At 37.3% G+C, this 17831-nt stretch overlaps 1 long non-coding RNA gene and 1 pseudogene across 1 annotated transcript in view; one reads left to right on the top strand and one right to left on the bottom strand.

Annotated features, from left to right (window-relative positions):
- Window positions 1-9953: 9953 nt before the first annotated feature.
- The window catches only part of LOC133258846 (uncharacterized), a 32197-nt gene continuing 24319 nt past the window's right edge, over window positions 9954-17831 (bottom strand). The window contains exons 2-3 of the long non-coding RNA XR_009740177.1: window positions 13892-13959; window positions 9954-10343 (exon numbers count right to left, since the gene is read on the bottom strand). This is a non-coding gene — a long non-coding RNA (uncharacterized LOC133258846). The remainder of the gene's footprint in view (window positions 10344-13891; window positions 13960-17831) is intronic.
- Window positions 16469-17333, top strand: LOC133258845 (large ribosomal subunit protein uL22-like; annotated as a pseudogene).

Below are 17831 nucleotides of genomic sequence, written 5' to 3'. Positions count from 1 at the left end.
AGACTTGTAAAAGGATACACAATTTCAATTATAAATTGATCACGATCCGAGGATCTAGTGAAAAACATGACTAGATCTGCCTATAGTTGATAATGCTGAACTATAGTTGATAATGTAGAACTGAAGTTTGCTAAGAAATAGAAATTAAATTTTCTTTTTTGTTTGTTTTTTAATTTAAATTTATTTATTTTAATTGGAGGCTAATTACTTTACAATATTGGTTTTACCATACATCAACATGAATCTACCATGGGTGTACATGTGTTCCCCATCCTGAACCCCCTTCCACTTCCCTCCCTGTACCATCCCTCTGGGTCATCCAGTGCACCAGCCCTAAGTATCCTGTATCCTGCATCGAACCTGGACTGGTGATTCATTTCTTATATGATATTATACATGCTTCAGTGACATTCTCCCAAATCATCCCACCCTCTCCCTCTCCCACAGAGTCCAAAAGACTGTTCTATACATCTGTGTCTCTTTTGCTGTCTTGCATACAGGGTCATCGTTACCATCTTTCTAAAGTCCATATATATGTGTTAGTATACTGTATTGGTGTTTTTCTTTCTGGCTTATTTCATTCTGTATAATAGGCTCCAGTTTCATCCACGTCATTAGAACTGATTCAAAATTTTCTTATAAAAAAAGGTAGATGTGTGAAGTGATGGATGTATTCATTAACCCGGTGGAATTCTTCACAATGTGTAGGCATAACAAATCATCGCAGTATACACTGTACATATCTTACAGTTTAGTTGTTCATTTTACCCAAGTAAAGTTTTAAGAAAGGCACATAGGATATAATAGGAAGAATCCACATAGGTGGCCTCTTGGGTCTATGAAATGAGAGTTCAGCTGTCTTTACATTGTATTCCTTTAGAGAAATTTAAAAATCGAGCAGCTTAAGTAATTTTGTAAGTTGTAAGATATTTAGAATACTAAAAATGGAAAATGGAGAAAATGCCCTTATAAGAGCAAGTAGTTATTTTATAGAGTATATGTTAATACCTAGATTATATAACACTAATTTGAAATCTTGGAGAAGACATTAGGATCTGGAATGAGCAGATTCAGTATAATAGACTATCCTTTACCACAGTATCTTTGGGGGTGTGCTCTGAGTCATACTAATTATTATTAATGGCAAAGACCAAAGGCAATTGCAGATTCACTAATGCATAAAAATTCCTGTAACACCTATTATTTCATATAAGTTCTAAATTGAGTAGATCTTAAGGCATTTGTTTTCATTGTACAGTTATGTTACTTTAGACAAATAAGATAGTGCTTTCGGTGAGTCTTAACTCTTGCAATTAAGAATTTTGGCCTTATCTGTCATTCAACGATATTTGAAAGTCAAAATAAGATAAATCATCATAAGCATTTTATTTATAGATTCAAGAGTCCACTGCTGCATAAAGGAAGGGAAATTAAAGCTTGAAATTAATACATATCAATCATAAGACTTGCTTTGGCTTATGTTAATTTGGAGAAAAATCTCAGAAAAATGTTTCCTGCAGATGTATGGTGAGTATTTGCATAATTTATATATGTAAAGTTGTGAATTTAAATCACTTGTTACTTAGGCAAATGCATAGGCTAAATATTTGTGTGTATTTTCAGGATGCATGCAGAATTATTATAATTATTATTACAGAGTGAAAAAAGATATTCACTGAGTGTCTACAGTATGCAAAGTTCTTCAAAGTTTTATAGGCTTATATTCTTATTTAATCTTACTCAAAACCCATCAGCATTCCTCACAATAGCATGTTTCATTGTTACTAGATTCACACCGCTAACATTTTATAGCAGTTAGAGTGGGGGTGGATTGTCTTGGAACCTAAGTAGAGCACCCAAGTGCTTGTTCAAGTAGGATTCAGAAATGGGCTGGACCCTGACAGACTTTGGGGAGCCAAGGGCACAGAACTAGGAAAGGTTACCTGGTTCATGTCGTGTGTCCTTTCCTTGTCATGGTGTGGATGCCTGCAAATGGTGAAGACCCATGAAACTGGGGGAAAGGAAAGGATGCTACCTACAGAAAAACTGGAATTAAATGATTTACAAGGAGGTTTCACTGGGAATTAAAAAAGAGGCAGTTTTGACTCAGAAGCTGGAAAAGCAAGACCATTTGACTCACAGAAATGAACTGTATGTGGCAGAGCTGAGGGAGAACCCATAGGATGCTGGACCCTGGGGGTTGGGGAGGAAGGGGAAGACTTGTAGGTAACAATCATGCAAGACAAATCATGTCCATTCTGAATACTTGCTTGCAAACTTTTGCTTAACCTCTGTTACATGCAGAAGATAATTCAGATAAACATGTAACATGGCCTCCTTCTTTTTTTTTTTCAATTTTAATTTAAAAAAATTATACATGTGTTCCCCATCCTGAACCCTCCTCCCTCCTCCCTCCCCATACCATCCCTCTGGGTCGTCCCAGTGCACCAGCCCCAAGCATCCAGCATCGTGCATTGAACCTGGACTGGCATCTCGTTTCATACATGACATTTCACGTGTTTCAATGCCATTCTCCCAAATCTTCCCACCCTCTCCCTCTCCCACAGAGTCCATAAGCCTGTTCTATACATCAGTGTCTCTTTTGCTGTCTCGTATACAGGGTTATCGTTACCATCTTTCTAAATTCCATATATATGCGTTAGTATACTGTATTGGTGTTTGTCCTTCTGGCTTACTTCACTCTGTATAATAGGCTCCAGTTTCATCCACCTCATTAGAACTGATTCAAATGTATTCTTTTTAATGGCTGAGTAATACTCCATTGTGTATATGTACCACAGCTTTCTTATCCATTCATCTGCTGATGGACATCTAGGTTGTTTCCATGTCCTGGCTATTATAAACAGTGCTGCGATGAACATTGGGGTACACGTGTCTCTTTCCCTTCTGGTTTCCTCAGTGTGTATGCCCAGCAGTGGGATTGCTGGATCATAAGGCAGTTCTATTTCCAGTTTTTTAAGGAACCTCCACACTGTTCTCCATAGTGGCTGTACTAGTTTGCATTCCCACCAACAGTGTAAGAGGGTTCCCTTTTCTCCACACCCTCTCATGGCCTCCTTCTTGAAGGCAAAACAAATACAATAATTTGTCTGGAATAATTCAGGAATGATGTAAGACCACCCGATCAATAAAGAATGCATGAGAGTAGTCTGAGTTAGAGCAGTGGACAGGGACAGGTATGGAGACGAAGTGGGAGAAGCCACCAGGATCTTGGATCAGATTCAAAGGAGGTGAAAGATGAAGGCTGCTGTGGTGTGGGCTGGGGTCAGGGCTGACTGAGCAGAGGCCAGTGGTCAGAAAGCAGGGGGACAGTATTGAATGGGTGGGCACAGGCTCCGCCTTCAAGGGCATGTGATGGGGTGATGTGGGTGAGAGGCAGGACCAGGCCAGGGCCGAGGCTATGGACTGTAGGGACCTGCACTCACTTGCAAGATCTGGTCCAGGAGCAGCTTGCACCAGGAATAATAACCCTCTTCCTCCTGTGTCTGGGAGGGGCTGTTACCATCTTAGGTGTTGGCTGATAGGGTTGGTCTTGAGTGTTCCCACCTCCCTCTAAAAATAACTGTGAAATGATGGACTTGTCAGCTTACTGTAGTGATTGTTTCATAATGTGTATATATGTGTGTGTGTCTGTGTATCAACTCATCAAATATTATACATTAAAATATACAACTTTTAGTTGTCAGTTACACCTCAATTTAAAAACATGAGGGAAACGTGGGGTGGTTAACTCTTAGTCCCTGCTTCACTTCTGAAATAAAAGCAATTCCAGTGAGACCAACAGTGGAGGTGACACTTGGATTACCCCTTACTGTTAGCATGAAATGTCTGATTTCCCTAGGCTGAGCTGAAAGTGACTTCTATCCCACCTTTGAAAATGAAGGCATATAAAATATCTGATTAAAAAGGGATTCTAGGTGTGTTTGAGGGTCAGGAGGTTTGGCTAAGTATGTGACCACACTGTCCAGATCTTACTCTTGGTCCTCACATGACAAGGCTAGTCTTTGGGCTCTTCCACCAGAAATCAAGTTCAAGGTCCATGGTTTAAAGTCTGTGGGATTGTTTCTGACTTTGCATTTCTGTACATACATCCAGTGTGGGGCACATCGTTTTTGAAAATTAGCTTATTCTTTGTTACCTCCTCCTTCAAAAGAAGAAAAAAAAGAAAGATACCTAAATACCTTTACTTTGGTGTGTCCTTATTAGGGACAGTAATAAATACAACGTTTTCCTCAAACTTCCCATGGTAGAAAATTACCTGTGGCGGATTCATTTTGATATTTGGCAAAACTAATACAATTATGTAAAGTTTAAAAAAAAAAAAAAGAAAGTTACCTTGGCAATATTGGTGGAAAAAACCGCTGCCACATATCTGACCACTAACTTTTCACTTTCAGAAATAATAAGGGATTCTATTTTAATGCTTCTGCAGACTTAGACAAAAGAAATGACCTGTCTCAAGATACATATGTTTTAGCTGATAAGTTGTTGGGTGCAAGAGAATGACCTTAAATCATACATAGAGACAAACTGTGTTTTGAATGTGTTGCTTTCCCAGACTAAGTTTATCAAATTGATCAGAATTCCTTTGCCATCAATTCTACTCAATTCCTCTTCACATCATTTGCATCATATGTTTTTAAAAACCAATCTTTGCTAATCTGCCACTTAAAAGTGATGCCTGTGGGAAGTTATATTGTGCATTTCTTTGTTCAGCAATTAGAACTTTGCGGACGGGCTGCAAACACCCCCGACAGTTCCAGGGGGAGAGCCCACCCTCCTGCCTCAGGTGTCTGCCCTCCCTGCCCCCCAGCCCAGGCCCAGGCTCTGCTCTTCAGGAGAGGCCCGGATAACCTCCGCTGGAACCTGCCCTGGGTCAGATTTCCTACTTCATGCTTAGTGGGCTCTCCCAGGAAGAAATCAGATAAACATTAAGCAACATTTCTTTCTCTTTTATGGTTTGATTTCCCTTTATCTTTTTAGTCTATCTAGAATTAGATTGTGAATGGTGTGAGTACCTATTTTTTCATAAAGCCAGTATTCTAGCCACGTTTATTAAATAATTCAAGCCCTGCACGGGTTTGTGCTGCTGCAGTTTATGTCTGAAAAGAAGTTCATGTTTAAAGTAAGGTCTATATATAAATGGGGCTTCCCTGGTGGCTCATACGGTAAAGAATTGGCCTGCAGTGCAGGAAACCCAGGTTCGATCTCCTTGTTGGGAAGATACCCTGAAGAAGGGAATGGCTACCCACTCCAGTATTCTTGCCTGGAGAATCCCATGGACAGAGGAGCCTAGTGGGCTATAGTCATGGGGTCACAAAGAGTTGGACATGACTGACTGACTTTCACTTTTATTGTAACACAAAATTGAAAAGATTTTGTTACATATTTTTCCACTTCTTTCTCTGCTGTGTTTGCTTTAATAATATAATATTTTAGAATTAAAAAAATTTTTCTTACTTTTATTTTGTTCTTCTATTTGTCAGAATAAGGCTTTCTTTTTCAAATACATACATATATATATATATATATATATAAAATTTGAGAGGAAAGGTCCTCTTTAAAATAGTTGATCTTTCTGAATTTAAACATTGATGATTTAATTTGTGTATTATTTTATAAATTTCAATTAAGTCACATCATGTAGTATTTTTGCATAGTTCTTGCCGTAGTTTACTGAAGTTATTCCTAGCTAGCACATTCATTTTATTTCTTTTGTAAATGAGTTGTCTGATGTGCTTTATTTTAATTGGTTGTTTCCTTTGTGTGAAAAGCTATTGAATTCTTATGTATTTGTAAAATCCCCAGTGATACTTTGAAGCAACAATACACACAAGACTTAGTTCATGCAGTTGTTGCTAACAGGACCAGTTTATGTTGAGTAGCTGACTGAAGAAGGAAAGAAAGAGGAGCGAAATCCTGTAGACCTGACTACCCCTTGAAAGCACTGCGTGGCACTAACAGAGGTCAGTGCTGACACTCACTCAGTGGGTTGAGACAATCAGATGAACAGTCATTTGGAAGGAGGAGAGAAAACAAAGCAGGTTAAATAAATGGAAAGATACATGATGCTCATAGTTTGGAAAGCTCAAATTTGTAAAAATATTCAACTTTACCAACTTATCTATAGATTCAGTAAAATCTCAATCAGAATCCCAATGTGCTTATAAGATGTGTGAGCATATGTGTTTAGCAAGTTAAAAATCAGTGCCAAGAATAACTACAACATTTGAAACAGAAAGACCAAGGGCAAGGGGCTATATACTTGACATTCATTTTTAATTCTTCAGTATGACAACTGTAGTGTTGAACAGCTAGAGATGTGTACAGAAAGAAAGAGACTCAAATGTATAGATTTTGTACAGCAGAGGGAACTCTACTCAATGCTCAATAATGGCCTAAATGAGAAAAGAATCTTAAAAATAGAGTTGGATATATGTATCTAAATAACTGATTCACTTTGCTGTATACATGAAACTAACAGTACATTGTAAATCAGCTATACTCCCATAAAAAATAAAAAACAAAAGACATTTGTTAGCTGCACTTTCAGTACAATTGCTGAATATATCTACTACATAATACCATTTAATTTTAGAAAATATGTAAATGATATAGTTTGTAATTTTCGCTGAGCTCACTAGCTGAGCTCGGGAGGAAAATTCTTGAGGGAGGTGGATGAGAAGAAAGAGAAAGGGCAGTGTTTACAATTTGTTGCATTGATGATGTTTGCCAATAAAATGAAAAAAATAAATTACCTAAATTCTAGTAAAGGAAAAGAAATGTGCTGATGTGAAGAATGGGAGAATTGTACAGTAAAAAAATCTCTGATAAAAATAAAGGGAAAGGAAAATTCATTAGTCCTACTGGAGCAGGTCTTTCCAGTGTTACACTAGAGTTTACATGTTGTTTCAGTTAAATTCCAAATTGGCTTATTTTCCCGAAACTTGGCAAAATAATTTTGATTTCATTTGTATTTTTCTATGAGAATATTCATTATGGCATTATTTAGTGTTGTATAATTACATACAACTCAAGTGCTCCAAGTAGGATTAAATAACTCAATAAATGAATTACTTTGTATGATGTATGATGGAACATTAAATAGCTATTGAAATGAGATTTAGGAAATATATTTACTGGTAATAAAAACTTTTCACACACATAAACACATATTCACACCTAAAAATGTTAACAGATTTTATCTCCAGATGTCCTGACTATAGGTGACTTTTTTCTTTGCTTATCTGGCATTTTTTGCAACAAATGTTCATAACTAGTATATTAAAATGTTGTTGTTCAATTTCTCAGTTGTATCTACCTCTCTGCAGCCCCATGGATTGCACCACGCCAGGCTTCCCTGTCCTTCACTATCTCTTGAAATCTGCGCAAACTCTTGTCCATTGAGTTGGTGGTACCATCCAGCTATCTTGTCCTCTGTTGTGCCCTTCTCCTCCTGCCTTCAGTCTTTCCCAGCATCAGGGTCTTTTCAAATGAGTCAGTCCTTCTCATCAGGTGGCCAAAGTATTGGAGCTTCAGCTTCAGCATCAATCCTTCTAATGAATATTCAGGGTTGGTTTCCTTTATTCACTGGTTGGATCTCCATGCAGTCCAAGGAATCTTAACAGTCTTCTCCAACACCACAGTTTAAAAGCATCAGTTACTCAGCACTCAGCTTTCTTTATAGTCCAACTCTCACATCCATACATGACTACTGGAAAAACCATAGTTTTAATTAGATGGACCTTTGTTGGCAAAGTAATGTCTCTGCTTTTTAATATACTGTCTAGGTTTGTCTTTTTCTTCCACTTTTGATGATAGCAGCTTATATTAAATAGAAACCTTCCTGGATGTTCAGAGCTCAAATAACAATAACAAGTCTTTTCTTAATCATGAATGATTTTATGAATTCATCTCTGCAAGATGCTCAAAGTGGCGACTGGCACAGAGTAAGTGCTGTATGCAAGGTGTTGCTGTCAGTATACTTTCTGCTATTACTGTTATCATTGTTACTGCTTTTATTATTTTTTACTATGGTTTGGGACTTTTATTATGCAAAGAAAAGTGTTCCTTAACATTTCCAAACAACCAACCTGTTCCTCTTTTTAAAGCTATTTTGGGAAAGTCCCTAGTGTAACCCACTTGCCCTGAGCACATTTCCATCTGTTCTGAGCTTCTCTGTGTGTCCTCAAACCACACTTAACTGCTTTTCCAACTTTGAATAATTCCTATCCAGCAATGAGTTATTTCAAATTTTATTCCATAATTTCTTTGAAATTCCCTATGTTCCAGGAAAGGACCATTAGCTGCCTAAAATCTGTGATATTGTCTTTGTCCCCAGCTTTAGCAGTTGGATTCTTTGTGCTGTTTTTGTCACTCACTCACAGATATATTGTATATGGATGCCTGTGAATGATCAGCAGAGGGGAGGTTAGAATGCAAAAGCTAGATGGTCAGAGTGGTTAGTCGTAGTAGAGTTCGTCACTCAGTCGTGTCTGACTCTGCAACTCCATGGACTGTAGCCCACCAGGCTTCTCTGTCCATGGAATTCTCCAGGCAAGAATACTGGTGTGGGTAGCCATTCCCTTCTCCAGGAGATCTTCCTAACCCAGGGATTGAACCCGGGTCTCCTGCATTACAAGTGTGTTCTTTTTTTTTTTTTTTAAACTTTACAATATTGTATTAGTTTTGCCAAATATCGAAATGAATCCGCCACAGGTATACCTGTATTCCCCATCCTGAACCCTCCTCCCTCCTCCCTCCCCACACCCTCCCTCTGGGTTGTCCCAGTGCACCAGCCCCAAGCATCCAGTATCGTGTGTTCTTTACTATCTGAGCCACCAGGGTCAGAATGGTTAGCTAATCATAAAAGATTATATTCATTTTAATTTACAAGAAGCTATCTACCATGTACCTGTGGGACACTTGGAAGTAGTCAAAACTGGAAATAGTAATTTTTAAATTCTCAGGATCTGTTTGCTTTATATTGAAGTGTGGTTTTATATTCTAATTATTCAGCAAAGTATGCCTTGCTTCCTTGAATGCATATTTTGAGTTTCTGAGTTAAATCTTATGCAACCTGTTGATTTATTTCAATCTTATGCAGAAAGTGCTGCAAATAAAAAGAAATCAACTAATGAGAAATTATAAAAACGGACATAGTTGTAACACGGATAGAATAATGCTGCTTCTCAAATTGGAAAACAGCTTTTGCTTAAGTCTTCCAAATTTTTATTTCAGATGGGGAAATACTAGTTTATGTTTTATTTGTCACTGTGTTTAATGAAGTAAAAACAGAAAATATTTCAGATAAGCTATTATTTTTGCATTTTTTCCTCCTTTCCAGAACATATGATTATTGAAGGATCACCGAGAAGAGGGTCTGGCATATACTAGTGTGAAATAACGGTCAATAGATTAGAGAACAAGTGAGTGGTTATAATTCATGGGTGATCCATCTTCATAAAGTGCTGGGCTCTAAAAACCAGGGAGAATAAGTAAACGGGATGGTGGAACTTTTCCAGGTGGCAGAATATACTGTTTGGCGGATGCTGGAGGGAATGTGTGTCTGTGTTAAAGAGAAGAGAAGAAATACCTTAAAAGGGGATCAGGATACTGAGAGTGAGGTGGTTGGCAGAATATTTTCAAAAGCATTTTATTGCTTTTCTTCTCACTGTGTATCGCATTTTACAACATTTTTAGATGGTGTGTATTTATGACTTAAGTCACATGAACATGAGTAAAAACAAAATCTGACAAGAGGTGCAAATCTAGCAATGCAATAGCAGGAAAACTCTGCTGGAAATTAAATTCACACAAAAATGAAGTATTTTCTTTGTAGGCAGCGATGTCTCCACCCAGCCATCGACCTCAGAGTGTGCTCTGTGTGTGTGCATGTGTGTTGTTACATTGAATTTACACACAACCAGTGGGGCTCTTCGAAATATTTTATGCTTAATTCCATTTTAATTAGAGGGAATATTGCTGTTTTTACTTGTGATATCATGAATAAGTAACATTGATGTTTGCTTTATTTCAACTTTCCCTGAGAATGAATTTGAATAAAACCATCACATTTGTGACCTAAAGTAATCTCTTGGGCAACAGGCATAATGGCAGAGTTCATCTGTGCCAGGTTGCAGGTTTGAAACAAATTGACGGCTCAAGTGATAAATTCCTGGAATTGGAGGAGGGGTCAGCACACATAAAAACACTCGCATAACCTTCACCACAGCAGCACGAATGGTGTTCCACGGCCGTGCTCACCTCATAATGTGCAGGAGGGTTTATCAGGCTAAACAGACCATATGGTGAAATGAATCCTTAAATTGAAAAACAGAAAGGCATTTTAAAAGTGTCAAAGAGGAGATAAAGTCATCTACACATTTCTGTAGAGAAGGTGCAAAAATGACAAATCTGAAAAGTAAAAATATGGCTTGATGAAAAAAAATTAAAAATTCAGAACCCTGATGATGGTGAATTTCAAAATTTCAGAAAATGTACATCCAATTTGGCTTTCACAGATTTATTATGTAAGAAAATTATGTCAGCCATTTTTTTGTTTTAGAAAAATACGATTTCTGTCATAACTAAAAGCATAATTCTGTCTGGTTCTGTTCAGTGTTTTGCTCATGTTATGATTTCTTCAAAGTGGAAAGAAAAGAAAACACAGCTTGTTTCATTGACAGGAAGCACAAGTGGGCTAGAAAATTTGGTTGTCACCATTGAACTGTGTTAGTTGCCAAAGCATGTGCCACTCTGGAATGATTTTAGAATAAAAAAGACCATGTAAAAATTGTTTGAGGATGTCAGTGAAGCTCAGTCTTAAAAGAGATAAGCATTCCAAGTTCCTTGATTTTCTCTTCCTTAATCAGGAACAAACAGACTAGGAAAGAGCTGGGTGACATTGTCTGCGGTGTCTACCTACTCTTCAAATAAACAACTTCACCTGACTGTAGAAGGGACAGGTGTTTGTCAGTCTTTTGTTTATTGGGAAATAAAGGACCAGAGAGCCCCAACCGCATGAAAAATAGGCGACTGCGTTGAATATGGCATCTGCTCTCCGCTAATGTAATTTCTTCAGCTTAATTGCTTTCTGACAGCAAGCCCTGGATTTCTCAGAAGCCTTCTGTCCAGTATTTAGCTGCAGAAGATTCTCCCAGGCCTCTTTATTGATGCCACAACCAGAACATTTAAATTACATAACCATGTACATCATGTTTTTGTTCTAAGTATTTCAGATTATGTGGATATGGGTATAGCTATAAATGTACATACATGTGTGTCTGTTCTCAATAAATAAATCATCACAGGCTAATGGTGGAACTTAGAAATACGTTTGAACATGCATAAGTATTAATTCCTTGTCTGAAATCTTTATTCAATATACAGAATACATGCACACAACTCTGCTATTCCATCCTCATTTTTGGAACTTGAAGGTTTGCCTATAGTACAAGGACTATTTCCCAGTGGAGAATTGAGCAACATGGTGAAATTATAATGAAAATTATGGTCATCTAGAGTCACAACATGTTCTCTTATAATTAATTTTGATGAAGAAATATATGAGGGCTTTATTTCTAATTCTCTCTGTAAAGAGAGTAAAAAATATTAAATTATGGAACAACATTGCTATGGGCACAGAAGAATTTAGATTAAAACCACGTTCCACCTTTAGAAGTGTCTGGGGTTCTTTCAGAATTTAAGTCTTTTCAGACAATAGAATCACCATGCAGTGTTCTCTTACTCCCCTTATTCTGTCCTGAAATATATTTCTGCATAATCTCAGTGTGTGTACTGGGTCATATGTGCCTATTTCAGAATGTTGGAAAACAAAATGTCTGTGTTTCAGATTTTCCATAACTTTAGGAACACATATTCTGCTGGTTGTCTGACATGCTCTTTTTCCATATTTTGATTTTAGTAGGAAATATCTCTTTTCTGTGATGTAGGGGGAGCAATGCAGCAATTCATTTAGTGTTTAGTATTCTCAAATATGAGGCAGGTAAAATATCTACCCAAGGAATAGGAATGCTATCAAGAGTGATGGATAGTAGCCCACTTGTAAAACTAGGAAACACACACAAATACATGCATAATTACAAAACTTTGGAAAATTAAAATAATGGAATTTGTTAAAATATCCTAAGCAATTGATGACTTATATACATTTATTTATTTTGGTAATCCATCTGAATTTTCTCTCCCCTTCTCCACCCCATCACCTTTGGTTTCACTCTCTTTATAAACAGATACTCATTGGGAAAGATCTTGATGCTGGGAAAGATTGAAGGCAAAAGGAGATAGCGGGCAGCAGAGGATGAGATGGTTAGATCGTATCACTGACTCAATGGACTTGAATTTGAGCAAACTCCAGAAGATAGTGGAGGACAGAAGAGCCTGGCGTGCTGCAGTCCATGGGGTCACAAAGAGTTGGATACAACTTAGCAGCTGAACAGCAACAACAAAAGCAACAACAAAAACTAAACAGATAGTCTATTGATTGGAACTTATGATCAGGCAAAGTTCTTAAATTTTTATACTATCATTTTAATTTTGCAATCTCTATTGATTTATGACTCTGTAGCATTTAAACATATAGATTAGGAACAAGAATTATGGCAGCAAATACCCTCACTCAAGTCCCTACTCTTTTGTTTACTACCTGTGTATTCTTGGGGCTTCCCTTGTGGCTCATCTGGTAAAGAATACACCTACAATGCAGGAGACCTGGGTTGAGAAGATCCCTTGGAGAAGGGAAAGGCTACCCACCCCAGTATTCTGGCCTGGAGAACTCCATGGATTGTATAGAGTTCAAAAGAGGTTGCATGAACCATGGTTGCAGAGTCGGACACAACTGAATGACTTTCACTTTCATTCTTGCACTATCTCCTTTCCTTCTCTGATCCTCACTCATTATCTTAAAGTGTGTTTGTACCCATTGCACCAGGAATGCTTGCAGACTCCATGGCACAGATCCTGGCACAGGTAAATACCCACTACCTGTCGGCCAGCACCAGTAGTCATGATGAGGCTGATGGCAACTGTATGGTAGAGATGAAAGATTTGACCTACTTTTCTCACTCAGTTGTATTTGGCCCTTAATTTCCTTTACCATCTCACAGAGGAAAGAGGAAACACTTGTCTGAAAAATATTTGAGCCTTTATTTCCTAGTGTTGTAGTCGAGATGTCTTCGACAAATTTACTAATCCACAGACCCTTCGTTTTCTGTCTGAAGAGGCCATTCCTAGTCTCTCTGTGTAATGGGGACTATTGGTAGCACATTGTTTAAGGGACTGTATTGAAAACTACATGAACTAGTGCAAGTAAAGATGCTTTGTAAACTGTAAGATTCCAAAAATTTAAAATTATTTATTTTGTCTCAAATGTTTAAGTAGATATATAAATTCTTAGACATAATACATAATCATGACCGGAGGAGTTGTTGATATGTAAATATTTCAGTCCCTGTGAGTTTGGGGAGGGATGGTGTGGTTAATACATCTGCACTTTAAAAAAGGAAAAACAAAATAGCAGTGTGGTTACTAGAGAACATTTAGAGGATGCATGAACTACAAAGTAGAAATACCCTGAAGCCACTGGGGGAAGGAACAGCAAAGAAGTTGCTAAGTGATGGGGATAAAAAGAGGTCTAAGATCAGTGATAGATCCTGAGATTAGATTATGATTCATGAATAATCTGAAGATGGCAGTTATCTTCTTCACAGGTTTGCCCTATTGAAATAAAATTGATTTCTGAATATTCCTGTTACATTTGACCCAAAATAAAACCAAATGAAAAAATTCATTCCAGACAAAAATAAATATCAGCAAAAGAAAAAAACATAGATATATATAAGGGTCTTACCTGTAAGTTGAAGGACTGAATATTAGAAGATCTCACACAGAATACTCTCAACATTTTAACATTCTTTTCTGTAAATAAAAAACTAAAATTAAGGTAGTGTAATGATGGCTATCTGTTCCATTTACTTTAAAATCTTTTTTCCCCTTTGAGGTGGTCTTGGTAAATTAAGAGTAATTTGGTGAAGATGAGTTGTCACTGTCATCATTAGTGAAAAAATTTTAGTCAATTACATTTAGTATCAAATTATTTTAAAAGCAGTTTATTAAATGACAGAGTTAATATTTTTCAACTTGATTGTTTATATTCAATGCCGAGTTCAAGAATGAAACAGTTTAGTCAGACAACAGGATTCTTGTATTTACACAAAACTGTACACCTGAAAATGGTTAAAATGATAAATTTTATGTTATGTGTATTTAACCACAATGAAAAAATGAAAAAACAAGAATGTTTTTGCATTTTGTATTTGTATTTTACTATAAAGTTTGAAGACTTGTATGATTAATAGCAGTTCTTTAATTCCAAATTAAAACATTCTCAAAAAGGAAAAAGAAAGTATTAAAAGCATGCCTGTAATAGTTTAGACAAAATACTCTAAATCATAGAAAATTACTTGTAAAATATTAATTATAAGAACCAATGAAATATATACTGTAGTATTAGGGTTTCTGCTCCTTCCGTCTTGTCATTTCAGCCTTAATGTTGAATTCAGAAAACCGAGAAAATGATTCACTTAAAGGAAAAAGGAGACAATGTAAGGACATTACTAGGCTCAGTTTCATCGTGTGAATCGGTAGGTGGCCAGGAACTGAGCATTTTGGGAGAAGCAGCAGAGCTTGTCTGGGATGCCTGGGGAGAGCTGGTCAGTCTTCAAACCTGCTAAGCCGCAACCACAGACCAGAGGCAGAGCCTGGAGTCAGCCAGAGGACAAAACAAGCCAAGAAAGGAAGCCATTTCCTCTACTAAGTGCCTCCACCTGCATCACAAACACTTAGAGCCCTTATTATGTCCAGCTCTGAGCTGCTCTTGTGAACTTACAGCAGCTAACTGAATGGGTGAAGGAAAATCTCAGAGGCAAGCTGGTCAAGAAACTGGAAACCCAGCCTGTTGGATAAGTCATCCATGTAAATGATAAAGGAATCACAATTATAGATATGAAACTTGAGGTATGGAAACCTAGACACATATTCATCTCATCCCTAGGGAAAATAAAACATACCATGAAAGAGAAGGGAAGAATGAGGAGAGAGAAGTGGGATGTTACTAAAGCATCCAGTTGAGTTGTCCCGGAATATTTACTTGAGTAGCATCTCAAGGGACTAGTGATTTAAGGAATCCTGTTTGGAAAATGCTGTACTGGATGTATTACCATTAAATCCTGGGGAAAAAAATAAAAAAACAAAAATACTTTCTATGTCACTGACTTTACTTTCATTTGAAAATACTGGACAGTGCAAATAGAAGGTAAAATAAAATAAATGTTGGGCTGGTTGAAGTACAGTTATCATTAATATATAGTTAAAAATTGATTTTCTAAATTGTAAACTCAAGATTTTTTTTAATATTTCCCTGTGCTTTTTTCTTTATATTGATGTTATATTTTTTAAAACATAAAGATTAACAACAATGTCGAATTTATGTCAAAATACATTAGATGGTGCTGTGCTGTGTTGCGTCTGACTCTTTGGGACCCTATGGACTGCAGTCCGCCAGGCTCCTCTGTCTATGGTATTCTTCAGGCAAGAATACTGGAGCGGGTTGTCATGCCCTCCTCCAGGAGATCTTCCCAACCCAGGGGTAGAACCCAGGTCTCCCGCATTGCAGGTGGATTCTTTACCAGCTGATCTACCAAGGAAGCCCAGATTAGATGGTAATTAAAGGCAATTTAAACTTTTTGAAATATGTTCTATACTAGACGGGGGATCCTGGAAGGCTGCAGTCCATGGGGTCGCTGAGGGTCGGGCACGACTGAGCGACTTCACTTTCACTTTTCACTTTCATGCATTGGAGAAGGAAATGGCAACCCACTCCAGTGTTCTTGCCTGGAGAATCCCAGGGACGGGGGAGCCTGGTGGGCTGCTGTCTATGGGGTCGCACAGAGTCGGACACGACTGAAGCGACTTAGCAGCAGCAGCAGACTGCAAAGAAAATACAAAATAACTAATCAAAGTAGAAAATAGACTCACTTGTAACTTTGATAATAATTATACTAACTACCTATGCATGCATGTGTGTGTGCTCAGTTGTGTTGAGCCTGCCAGGCTCTTATGTCCATGGGATTTCTCAGGCATGAATACTAGAGTGGGCTGCCATTTCCTTCTCCCCGGGGACCTTCCTGATCCAGGGATCGAACCCAAATCTCTTTATGTCTCCAGCATTGGCAGGTGGGTTCTTTACCACTGCGCTACCTGGGAAGCCCTACGTATGAAGAATAAAATGTAATAATAAATCCAAAAACATGTTGAATATATTCTAATAAACTTCTCTCTAAAAATCTTGAAGTAAGTGTAAAATAAAGAAAATCTAGAAATCAAAGACCAGAAATAGTCAAAATAATAAGAAAAGTATTTGGTGTAAGAACTTAAGAAAATAGCCTTCCTTTTCTGGTAAGCGGCCTGAGGTGACCCCTAAAAATGGTGCGCTATTCACTTGACCCAGAAAACCCCACAAAATCATGCAAATCAAGAGGTTCAAATCTTCGTGTTCACTTTAAGAACACTTGTGAAACCGCCCAGGCCATAAAGGGTATGCATATCCGAAAAGCCACCAAGTATCTGAAGGATGTCACTTTAAAGAAGCAATGTGTGCCATTCCGTGGTTAAAACGGTGGAGCTGGTAGGTGTGCACGGGCCAAACAGTGGGGCTGGACGCAGGGTCGGTGGCCCAAAAAGAGTGCTGAATTTTTACTACACGTGCTCAAAAATGCAGAGACTGATGCTGAACTTAAGGGCTCAGATGTAGATTGTCTGGTCATTGAGCACATCCAAGTGAACAAAGCCCCCAAGATGTGGCGCAGGACTTACAGAGCTCACAGTTGGATCAGCCCCTACATGAGCTCTCCCTGCCACATTGAGATGATCCTTACTGAAAAAGAACAGATTGTTCCTAAACCGGAAGAGGAGGTTGCAAAGAAGAAAAAGATATCCCAGAAGAAACTGAAGAAACAAAAACTTATGGCCCGGGAATAAATGCCGCAAAAAATAAATGCAAATAAAAGTAAAAAAAAAAAAAAAAAGAACTTAAGAAAATAATAACAGCAACAAGTGAATGGAATTAATTTAAGAAAAAAAGCAGAAATTTGGGGATGAGTTCATTTATAGTATTATTATGTTCAACCTATCATGAAATGAAAGAACATAGAACAAGACAAAGATACACAGTATTTTTTCCAATATTGTCCTATCACCTAAAAATACATAACAATAAAAATTATAAAAATGCATTTCTGAGAAGAAAATTATTTTAAATTTATTATTCTATGATACATTAACTTTCTGTTTATAAAACCAATAAATTAAATTTAACTATATTAGATTTAATACTGATGTTTTGAATGAATATTTTGCGAAGTAAATATGCAGCAAATTAAAATTTTGTACTTTCCACTGATACCCAATTCAGAATTGTCAGGGTAAAATAGCTTTCTTAGTAGTGAAAAGAATAGTACAAAGAAAACTATACCTAGGCACATTATATTTCTGTAAAACAATATCAACTAGTCAAGGCAGAGTTGTTTTAACTGAAAATATTTGCTAAGTAGAAATGCATTTTAAAAATGAAGTCTAAGTTACAGCATCTTCAAATGAAAGTGGATAGAGTTTGTCAACAGAAAAACTACTCAAAAAGAGATTTAAAAAGTATATTATTAAGAGAGAACCAAGATTTTCCCTGGAGGAGGTAGAGGATATATGAACACATGGGAAAGCTTAAAAAAATCTTT

This window comes from Bos javanicus, chromosome 13 (genome assembly GCF_032452875.1).
Source record: "Bos javanicus breed banteng chromosome 13, ARS-OSU_banteng_1.0, whole genome shotgun sequence".
Classification (NCBI taxonomy): Eukaryota; Metazoa; Chordata; class Mammalia; order Artiodactyla; family Bovidae; genus Bos; species Bos javanicus.
The sequence above is the reverse complement of the archived record's forward strand: the minus strand, read 5'-3'. Positions and strand labels throughout refer to the sequence as shown.